We start from the raw sequence: 12,131 nt of genomic DNA on the forward strand, positions 1-12,131 counted from the left end.
ATGAAGCTTCTTTTTTTTCTTTTTTTTTTTTTCCTGGTATTTTTTTTTTAATTTTAAATTTTTAATTTTTTATAAACATATATTTTTATCCCCAGGGGTACCGGTCTGTGAATCACCATGTTTACACACTTCACAGCACTCACCAAAGCACATACCCTCCCCAATGTCCATAATCCCACCCCCTTCTCCCAAACCCCCTCCCCCCAGCAACCCTCAGTTTGTTTTGTGAGATTAAGAGTCACTTATGGTTTGTCTCCCTCCCAATCCCATCTTGTTTCATTGATTCTTCTCGTACCCACTTAAGCCCCCATGTTGCATCACCACTTCCTCATATCAGGGAGATCATATGATAGTTGTCTTTCTCTGCTTGACTTATTTCGCTAAGCATGATAGGCTCTAGTTCCATCCATGTTGTCGCAAATGGCAAGATTTCATTTCTTTTGATGGCTGCATAGTATTCCATTGTGTATATATACCACATCTTCTTGATCCATTCATCTGTTGATGGACATCTAGGTTCTTTCCATAGTTTGGCTATTGTGGACATTGCTGCTATAAACATTCGGGTGCACGTGCCCCTTTGGATCACTACGTTTGTATCTTTAGGGTAAATACCCAATAGTGCAATTGCTGGGTCATAGGGCAGTTCTATTTTCAACATTTTGAGGAACCTCCATGCTGTTTTCCAGAGTGGCTGCACCAGCTTGCATTCCCACCAACAGTGTAGGAGGGTTCCCCTTTCTCCGCATCCTCGCCAGCATCTGTCATTTCCTGACTTGTTGATTTTAGCCATTCTGACTGGTGTGAGGTGATATCGCATTGTGGTTTTGATTTGTATTTCCCTGATGCCGAGTGATATGGAGCACTTTTTCATGTGTCTGTTGGCCATCTGGATGTCTTCTTTGCAGAAATGTATGTTCATGTCCTCTGCCCATTTCTGAATTGGATTATTTGTTCTTTGGGTGTTGAGTTTGCTAAGTTCTTTATAGATTCTGGACACTAGTCCTTTATCTGATATGTCGTTTGCAAATATCTTCTCCCATTCTGTCAGTTGTCCTTTGATTTTGTTAACTGTTTCCTTTGCTGTGCAAAAGCTTTTGATCTTGATGAAATCCCAATAGTTCATTTTTTCCCTTGTTTCCCTTGCCTTTGGCGTTGTTCCTAGGAAGATGTTGCTGCGGCTGAGGTCGAAGAGGTTGCTGCCTGTGTTCTCCTCAAGGATTTTGATGGATTCCTTTTGCACATTGAGGTCCTTCATCCATTTTGAGTCTATTTTTGTGTGTGGTGTAAGGAAATGGTCCAATTTCATTTTTCTGCAGGTGGCTGTCCAATTTTCCCAACACCATTTATTGAAGAGGCTGTCTTTTTTCCATTGGACATTCTTTCCTGCTTTGGTGAAGATTAGTTGACCATAGAGTTGAGGGTCTATTTCTGGGCTCTCTATTCTGTTCCATTGATCTATGTGTCTGTTTTTGTGCCAGTACCATGCTGTCTTGATGATGACAGCTTTGTAATAGAGCTTGAAGTCCGGATTGTGATGCCACCAACGTTGGCTTTCTTTTTCAATATCCCTTTGGCTATTCGAGGTCTTTTCTGGTTCCATATAAATTTTAGAATTATTTGTTCCATTTCTTTGAAAAAGATGGATGGTACTTTGATAGGAATTGCATTAAATGTGTAGATTGCTTTAGGTAGCATAGACATTTTCACAATATTTATTCTTCCAATCCAGGAGCATGGAACATTTTTCCATTTCTTTGTGTCTTCCTCAATTTCTTTCATGAGTACTTTATAGTTTTCTGAGTATAGATTCTGTGTCTCTTTGGTTAGGTTTATTCCTAGGTATCTTATGGTTTTGGGTGCAATTGTAAATGGGATTGACTCCTTAATTTCTCTTTCTTCTGTCTTGCTGTTGGTGTAGAGAAATGCAACTGATTTCTGTGCATTGATTTTATATCTTGACACTTTTCTGAATTCCTGTATAAGTTCTAGCAGTTTTGGAGTGGAGTCTTTTGGGTTTTCCACATATAGGATCATATCATCTGCGAAGAGTGATAATTTGACTTCTTCTTTGCCGATTTGGATGCCTTTAAATTCCTTTTGTTGTCTGATTGCTGAGGCTAGGACCTCTAGTACTATGTTGAATAGCAGTGGTGATAATGGACATCCCTGCCGTGTTCCTGACCTTAGCGGAAAAGCTTTCAGTTTTTCTCCATTGAGAATGATATTTGTGGTGGGTTTTCATAGTTGGCTTTGATGATATTGAGGTATGTGCCCTCTATCCCTACACTTTGAAGCGTTTTGATCAGGAAGGGATGCTGTACTTTGTCAAATGCTTTTTCAGCATCTATTGAGAGTATCATATGGTTCTTGTTCTTTCTTTTATTGATGTGTTGTATCACATTGACTGATTTGCGGATGTTGAACCAACCTTGCAGCCCTGGAATAAATCCCACTTGGTCATGGTGAATAATCTTTTTAATGTGCTGTTGAATCCTATTGGCTAGTATTTTGTTGAGTATTTTCGCATCTGTGTTCATCAAGGATATCGGTCTATAGCTCTCTTTTTTGGTGGGATCCTTGTCTGGTTTTGGGATCAAGGTGATGCTGGCCTCATAAAATGAGTTTGGAAGTTTTCCTTCCATTTCTATTTTTTGGAACAGTTTCAGGAGAATAGGAATTAGTTCTTCTTTAAATGTTTGGTAGAATTCCCCCGGGAAGCCGTCTGGCCCTGGGCTTTTGTTTGTTTGGAGATTTTTAATGACTGTTTCAATCTCCTTACTGGTTATGGGTCTGTTTAGGCTTTCTATTTTTTCCTGGTTCAGTTGTGGTAGTTTATATGTTTCTAGGAATGCATCCATTTCTTCCATATTGTCAAATTTATTGCCGTAGAGTTGCTCATAGTATGTTCTTATAATAGTTTGTATTTCTTTGGTGTTAGTTGTGATCTCTCCTCTTTCATTCATGATTTTATTTATTTGGGTCCTTTCTCTTTTCTTTTTGATAAGTCGGGCCAGGGGTTTATCAATCTTATTAATTCTTTCAAAGAACCAGCTCCTACTTTCGTTGATTTGTTTTATTGTTTTTTTGGTTTCTATTTCATTGATTTCTGCTCTGATCTTTATGATTTCTCTTCTCCTGCTGGGCTTAGGGTTTCTTTCTTGTTCTTTCTCCAGATCCTTTAGGTGTAGGGTTAGGTTGTGTACCTGAGACCTTTCTTGTTTCTTGAGAAAGGCTTGTACCGCTATATATTTTCCTCTCAGGACTGCCTTTGTTGTGTCCCACAGATTTTGAACCGTTGTATTTTCATTATCATTTGTTTCCATGATTTTTTTCAATTCTTCTTTAATTTCCCGGTTGACCCATTCATTCTTTAGAAGGATACTGTTTAGTCTCCATGTATTTGGGTTCTTTTCAAACTTCCTTTTGTGGTTGAGTTCTAGCTTTAGAGCATTGTGGTCTGAAAATATGCAGGGAATGATCCCAATCTTTTGATACCGGTTGAGTCCTGATTTAGGACCGAGGATGTGATCTATTCTGGAGAATGTTCCATGTGCACTAGAGAAGAATGTGTATTCTGTTGCTTTGGGATGAAATGTTCTGAATATATCTGTGATGTCCATCTGGTCCAGTGTGTCGTTTAAGGCCTTTATTTCCTTGCTGATCTTTTGCTTGGATGATCTGTCCATTTCAGTGAGGGGAGTGTTAAAGTCCCCTACTATTATTGTATTATTGTTGATGTGTTTCTTTGATTTTGTTATTAATTGTTTTATATAGTTGGCTGCTCCTATGTTAGGGGCATAGATATTTAAAATTGTTAAATCTTCTTGTTGGACAGACCCTTTGAGTATGATATAGTGTCCTTCCTCATCTCTTATTATAGTTTTTGGCTTAAAATCTAATTGATCTGATATAAGGATTGCCACTCCTGCTTTCTTCTGATGTCCATTAGCATGGTAAATTCTTTTCCACCCCCTCACTTTAAATCTGGAGGTGTCTTCAGGCTTAAAATGAGTTTCTTGGAGGCAACATATAGATGGGTTTTGTTTTTTTATCCATTCTGATAGCCTGTGTCTTTTGACAGGGGCATTTAGCCCATTAACATTCAGGGTAACTATTGAGAGATATGAATTTAGGGCCATTGTATTGCCTGTAAGGTGACTGTTACTGTATATGGTCTCTGTTCCTTTCTGATCTACCACTTGTAGGCTCTCTCTTTGCTTAGAGGACCCCTTTCAAGATTTCCTGTAGAGCTGGTTTGGTGTTTGCAAATTCTTTCAGTTTTTGTTTGTCCTGGAAGCTTTTAATCTCTCCTTCTATTTTCAATGATAGCCTAGCTGGATATAGTATTCTTAATCTTCATTTTCAACAAACGTCACAGGTGATTATCATATATCAAAAAGAAGTTTAAAAACCACTGCAGTCAGAAAAACAGAGATATCAGGGGTGCCTGAGTAGCTCAGCGGGGTAAGCCTCTGCCTTCGGCTCAGGTCATGATCTCAGGGTCCTGGGACCGAGCCCTGCATCAGGCTCTCTGCTCAGCAGGGAGCCTGCTTCCTCCTCTTTCTGCCTGCCTCTCTGCCTACTTGTGATCTCTCTCTCTCTTTCTGTGTCAATAAATAAATTAAAAAAAAAAAACAGAGATATCAGGTGGGAATTTGGGGATAACAAATAGGTATACTGGTACAATGTGCATACATCTTCAATAAAGATGAGTCAAATTATCAAATGCTAGATGGAAAAGGGTTTCTTGTGTAAATCAGTGAAATAATTGAGTTCTGAATCAGCCTGTGTGGTAGAAAAATAATTGTCATAGAATTTACAGGAAAAAAAAATTCATTCATGTTTTGTTTCAGAAAAATTTCCTGTATTATGAATCTACTATTTTGTTATGAATGAGAGTCAAGTGAAGAGAAACTCAGTTTTCTTTGCTGATTGAGGATCTCGTACTTTCTCAAAGCCATAATTGTGATCATCATTTTATATCTTCCAATGATAATAATAGTTGGTATAAATACCATAAAATATTGGACTAAGTGTGTATTATATCTATAGTATTCTCAGAGAACAAATGACCTCAGGAAGCTGAGAATAGGTATTAAAAGTGTTAGGTGAACTGAAGTCTGGATTTTTGTAGACACAGAGGATGTGAATGGGGCTGGAATGAGCTTCTGCTAAAATGTCCAAGCCCAAAAGCAGTCAAGTCATGTTACTAGGTGGAAGAAAAGAATATGAAAACAGAGAGCTTCATTGCAAGTGGGCAATGAGCCCACGTATGCACTAATTTGGAATATAAATAGATCTTTTGTTCTCAGGGTTGTTCCTAACAGATAGCTAGCACTGCCATGCACTATACCAACTAGGAACTATTTTAAAATGATTCAAAACATGAACTCAACCAGGTATGTGAGTGTATGTGTGTGTTAGACAAATTCTTCATATTGCTTTGAGAAGAGAACATTTTGGTTAATTGGAAGGGTCAGTCAGTTAACTAGGTGTCATATCATGTGTTTTTCCTTCTTTGCTCACATTTTGCTAACTATCTTTTAGTATACATACTTTAGAATGAAGGATGTGTTCTTTTACTACAATCAAAAGAAGAGAAATCAAGTCTGAATACAGGATAATAGCAAAAGCAGTCATCACTAAATGAAAAGAATACAAATTTATGGCATCCAATTCTTTTCTTTGTTTGTTTTTTCAGAGTGAAATATATTTCATTGTTTTTCCTCATTATGAAAGGTTATTCTTTTTAAAAGAAGAGTCTAAAAATATGGAAGAGTAAAAATTACAGTAATAATTATAATAGCCATAACAAACGTCTTAAGCCTATTATCTGAAAGACAACTATTGTAAACCTTGGCAAATATATTTTCAGAGTCTTTATGTACACATAATGCATATATTCAAGAATCATTTTACTTCTATTATTTAAAAAAAGGTATCATAATTTAGTTTATTAATAAATTACTAATTTTCAGCCACTTTTTACCTATAAAACAATTTCATATGGGTCAAACAACACATCCTATTTTTCAGTGTTTATTTTCCCTTTAAAAATATATCATAAATATCTTTCCATAATAAATTATTATAATTTTTGCATAGTTTTCCATTATGTGGAAATTTATTAAATGATCCTCTTCTATTAGACATTTAGATTTTCATTTTTTCCTATTACTAATAGTGCTTCTATAAACATTCTTATGGCTAAATCTATCCCACATACTTCCACCTTCCCTGCCAAGGAATACATTCTCATAAGTAGAATTCTTGGATGAAAAGACACGTTCTAGAAGTACATGTTTCTTAGCCTACTGTTTTTCCACAAATGTTCTGTGTTGTTGTTTACTTTCTATGGCTGCATCTACACACAAAGACATGTTTTATTATTCACTACTTGTACTAGCTACTAACACATTGAACACAATACAGTGTTTTGGTAAAAAGCTTTGAAAATGACTTTTTCTTCAGCTGTTCTGTGTGTATGGGTGTGGGACAGTGGGGGAGTGCTGGCAAAATTGCATGCCCTAAATGTATTGATATCATTGTCTTTCTATTTTCTTGATTCAAAATTATTAACACTGTGATATTTAGAGACGATGAACAAGGTCTGCACTAATCAGATGAAAACTCCTCTCATTCCTCAAATGAACCCCTCAGCTGAAAATAGGTATTGAAAGAGAAGGATTTAAGTGAATTCCTGGCTTCTTTTCCACATTGGGCCTGTAGAAACCTTGTCTATAATTGCTTTTTTTATTTTCCAGCACCCATGTTTCAGTTGCCCATCATAAACATCAACTAAATCTTGAGGAGTCTTTCCTCACCTGTCCTTGACTGTTTAGTCAGAAAGCAAAGATAATAAAACTCGCAACATCAATTTGCCAGGCTTCATGCTGAAGGACTGTGGGATTATAAAGTATTGTTATTGGTTGTGTTGAAAATAATAATTGAGAAGCTACAGCCATAGCTCATTCAGTGGGACAGGGACAGCAATTATGAATCTGATTAGATTAAAGGTAAATACCAAAAAACAAAGTCTTCCCCAGAAGCTTGCAAGGTTAGAATGAATTTGAAATTACACTCCTGGCAGTGAGCTAGAATGGGAAATGTCTGAGGAGTTGCAGTCAAGACACCTATATCAGCAACTCTCTGACTTATGTTCACAAACCTGGCTTGTGATCTCTCCAGGGTCAATGCCTTGACTTCTGACTGGCCTAAGAATTCATACATGCCTCTTTATACTATCATAGAGTCACTTTCTGTGAGTCTATCCCCCGTATACTGTGGGGGCCATAAGGTGAAGAAGACCATAGTGTGTTCTTATCTCCACATAGCCCAGAGCTTGAAACTCTGGAAGCCCTAATGAATGGATAAATAAAGCAATGTTAATTTTAAAAACCACAATTCTTTGTCAATTTTAGTTAAAGATTGGGTTAACGGGAGTAGTCTCCACGTTCCCAAATTAGGGACCAAAAGTAGGAGTGTCAAAGACCCCCCCCAAAAATAACCTTATAATTTTATTAATTCAATTCAATCATTTTGTAGAAGTAAATGTTTGGAATAAACATGAAAAGCAGCATCTAAAGGGAATTATGATCAAAATTATGATCATATTATGATCATAATCATAGGGAATTATGATCAAGGGATCAAGGGAATCAAGGGAATTATGATCAAAACTCCCCAAATTATTAGAGGGCAGGGAGCTAAGGCAAGAGGTAAGATGGAATGGAATGGAAAAAAGGACTGGAAGAAAAACTGCTAGCAGGAAACCAGTTCCCTTTCTTCCCACCAAATATTGGTCATTTACTCCATGAGAAAAACAAACCATTTACTTCTAACTCCTAGATTATATCTCAGAGGAGCTCAGTTTTTATTTTAGCTTTCTTTTCTTTTAATTTCTTTTTATTTTTTAAGTTTTCACAGTTTTATTCAAATTCCAATTAGCTAGCATAAGGAGTAGTATAAGTTTCAGATGGACAGAATAGTGATTCCATACTTCCATACAACACACAGTGCTCATCCTGACAAGTGTCCCCCTTTATCCCCATCACCTATTTCAACCCCTCTCCCCATCTGCCTCCTTCTGGTAAGCAGCAGTTTTTCTCTAGATTAAGAATATGGTGACTAACATGACACAATAAAAAAGAAAAAAAGAAATGCAAGATTTAAAAGAAAAAGAAAGAGTCTGGATCTTAGGTTGTTTTCTTGATGATCAATTCTTGTGTCAGATACAGGGAAGTAATCAGAGAAATCCAATATCCAAGCACCTGGCTCAGCTGGATGATAGCCACTCTAAGAAACAGAGTTAGAGGTCAAAAAGTCTAGATAGTTCCTTCAAAACAAAGGTATGTCCACAGGCTCCCCATCAAAAGTCTTGATGAATGAAAATGCCAAAGCTGCCATCAAAAAAGTATATGCTCATGGTGCAAAAGCTACAGTGGCTTGTATACAGGTTTTTCCGATACTCTTTTCCTGACTCCAGGTCTTGGCACCTGCTGTTCCCTCTGACTACAATGTCCCTATACTCTCATACACCTAGCTCTTTCTTCTCATTCTGCTCCAATGCAACATTCTCAGCGTCATCCTCCCCAAACTTTCTATCTAATATCGACTGCTTCTCCCCAAACCATTTTTCTCAATGGTCGCACTCTTTTTTATTTTCTTCATGGAACACGACATCAGAAACTATGTTATTTGTATATTTGTTTATTATCTGTCATTACCCCGTAGAATATGAGTTCTAGGAGAATGGGGATTCTGTCTTAGTCATCATCATATCAGTGCTGGTGTGTGATGGCCACCCAATATATATTTGTAGGACCGAAGGAAGGAAAAGGAAAGAAAAGAAGGAAGGAGAGAGGGAGGAAGGAAAAGAAAGAAAGAAAGAAAGAGAGAGAGAGAGAAAGAGAGAGAGAGAAAGAAAGAAAGAAAGAAAGAAAGAAAGAAAGAAAAGTTGAGAATCTTAGATATGGTTGTTTTTTTTTTCTTTTTTCTTTTTTTTGTCGAGAGTAGGAAGACCCTTTACAGCAGGCTGTTTACTCTTAGCATCTTAGTACTTAAGTGAATTTTGTTTAAACACGGTAAGACAGGCCATGTGGAATGGGCAAGCTTTTCTTAGGAATTCAAGAAACTAGAAATAGCTAAAGAGGAACACATGTCCTAGATAAGGGAAATGAGAAAGAAGCTGGCACAGGAGCAAAAGCAAGTGTCCTGCCTGGGTTGTAGGTAACACTAATTATATCCCAAGTACAAGCAGGACATGCAGTTGAAATGTCAAGCCAGTGTGTTGTTACAGGCTCTTCAAGAGTCACAGAAGACATAAGAGCCCGAAAGCAGTCCAACAGGAGGTCATAATTCTATCTTGGTTTTACAGGCATGTAAAGGAAATGTCTAGATAAAAGCAACTTTCACACAAAAACACAAAGATTCTGTGTTTCTAGTGTCTGAGTAATGTTTTGTTAATTTTAGTAGTTTAGCATCAAGACCAAGAAGCACAATAGATTAATGGCTGAATTGGTGGGTGGAGGAGCACATCAAGCTAGAGCATGAAGCTGCATCATGTTGAGCCAGGTTAAGAGGATTTATGCGTGTTTCCAAGCTCTTAAGATTGACATTCCTCTCAGAAGTTTCTTGGGTTTCTCTTGTTTCTCAATATTGCAATTATTAAAAAGAAAAAGCCGCAAGAGGGTTATTTTGACTGTCACTCAAACAATTAAATATCCTAGTTCCAGACCGGTTTATATTCCAAAACTTGTTCACAGAAAACTCCTTCAAACATCAATAGATGTTAGTCACCAAAGGCCTGATTAATGAAAGGAGAGCCGCAGCACTGGCTGAGAGAGAATGTTGTTCTGCAATTAGGGCACAAATGATCTTTCACTCTGCTGGCTGCAGATTATTTACTTTGGCCAAATTGAGAATAATCTGATATATGACAAGATTTATGAAACTTGAACAAAACTTCCAAAGCATGCATATGAGCGTTGCTGACCAGATGGAATTTCTCAGTATAGTCTGCATGGAAACAAAGCCACACGTTTCCACAGTGCAACCAAAGACTCATGTTAAAATTCTGCTATAGGCTCAAGCTTTTCTCATGTTAGCCCCCATCTTAAATCACTTTCTGCTGATGCTTGTTATTAGCAAGGATCACTGTTTACTTTGGATAGTATGAATGTATAGAACAAAACAGTGGCTCTGCTCACACATGCCCATATATGTATGCACACAGACAGACATGCACATATATATGTATGTGTGTATATATATATATATGCTTATGAATATACACACACATGCAGAATAAATACAAAATAAAGTTGACAAGTAGAAAGTTTGGTCACACCAGCTCTTGGCAGTACATAAATAATCAAAGTTTGGCTTTTTAAATTAAACTGGTTCTCATACTGAAATTAGAAAGTCGATTTTGTCTTTGGAAATGGAACCATTTTGTACAATACATCCTTTAGTATTAAAATTCCAAGTTTCTTCCAACATATTTTTATATACATCTAAGTTCTTGCATTATTTTCGTTGTTGTTGTGGGAATTGACCTAATTTTTAATTCATAGAGATGTGCGGTCCCTATGCTTATGTATGTACATTTTAGTTCCTTGAAAACAGAAAATTAAAAACATCGTAGTTTTTAGTCTAAGTATCTTTTAGGAATACATAGAACATTAGTTAAGTATAGTGTTGCCCCTTTTCATGTTAACTCCTTCTATATCTTATTTTAAAAAGTAATAGATCACTATTTATTACCATTATCCATTACACATAGGATAAATATGTCATTGTAATTTTAAATGTAAAATTATTATTTTCTGAGATAGTTTGTTCTCATTCATACCAATCAGTACTTATTGAAAAACAAAATGTTAGTTTTGGAGGAACTTGGGTGGCTCAGTTGGTTAAGTTTCTGCCTTTGGCTCCAGTCCTGATGGTCCTGGGATTGAGCCCCGTGTTGGGCTCCCTGCTCAGTGAGGAGCCTGCTTCTCCCTCTCCCTCTGCTACTCTCCCTATTTGTGCTCTGTCATGTGCTCCCTCTCTCTAAAATAAATAAGTTCTTTAAAAAAATGTTAGTTTTGGGACTCCTGGGTGGTTCAGTGGGTAAGCCTCTGCCTTCAGCTCAGGTCATGATCTCAGGGTCCTGGGATCTAGCCCCATATCAGGCTCTCTGCTCAGCAGGGAGCCTGCTCCCCTTTCTCTCTCTGTCTGCCTCTCTGCCTTCTTGTGACCTCTCTCTGTCAAATAAACAAATTTTTTAAAAATGTTAGTTTTAATCACATCATGTCTCACTGGAAGTAAAAATAACTACTACCTATGGATGACATTATTTCAGTTTTCTTTTTTAAGATTTTTATTTATTTATTTGACAGACAGGGATCACAAGCAGGCAGAGAGGCAGGCGTGGGGGGGGGGAGCAGGCTCCCTGCTGAGCAGAGAGCCTGATGTGGGGCTCGATCCCAGGACCCCAGGATCATGACCCGAGCCGAAGGCAGAAGCTCAACGCACTGAGCCACCCAGATGCCCCCATTATTTCAGTTTTTAAAACTCAAATTGTTCAAAGGGATTGATGCACCTATATGTTTATAGCAGCATTATCTACAATAGTCAAATTATGGAAGCAGCCAAAGTTTCCATCAAGAGATGAATGGATAAATCAGAGAGGGAGATAAGCCATGAGAGGCTCTGGACTCTGGGAAACAAACTGAAGGTTACAGAAGGGAGGAGGGAGGGGGAATGGGGTGACCAGGTGATGGGTATTAAGGAGAACATGCATTGGGATGCACACTGGGTGTTATACACAACTAATGAATCATTGAACACTACAACAAAAACTTATGATGTACTATATGTTGGCTAACTGAATATAATGAGAACGTGCTATATGTACGTAATGGAGTATTATTCAGCCATAAAAAAGAATGAAAACCAAGATTAAAACTCTAAATTGGAATTTTCAAGCTTGAATAAAAATTTTAGAGTCATGTAAATGGCCCCCTTGTTCCTACTTATTCCATAATGTCTTCCCATTCTGAATGGAGAGGTCCTTTTTAAATTCACACACACAAAAATCAATTGTTTGGTGGAATGCTTAGCTCAAACCTGAAATATTACTCTTG

Source organism: Mustela putorius, unplaced genomic scaffold (assembly GCF_011764305.1).
Source record: "Mustela putorius furo isolate JIRA1106 unplaced genomic scaffold, ASM1176430v1.1 tig00000224_pilon_pilon_pilon, whole genome shotgun sequence".
Taxonomy (NCBI): Eukaryota; Metazoa; Chordata; class Mammalia; order Carnivora; family Mustelidae; genus Mustela; species Mustela putorius.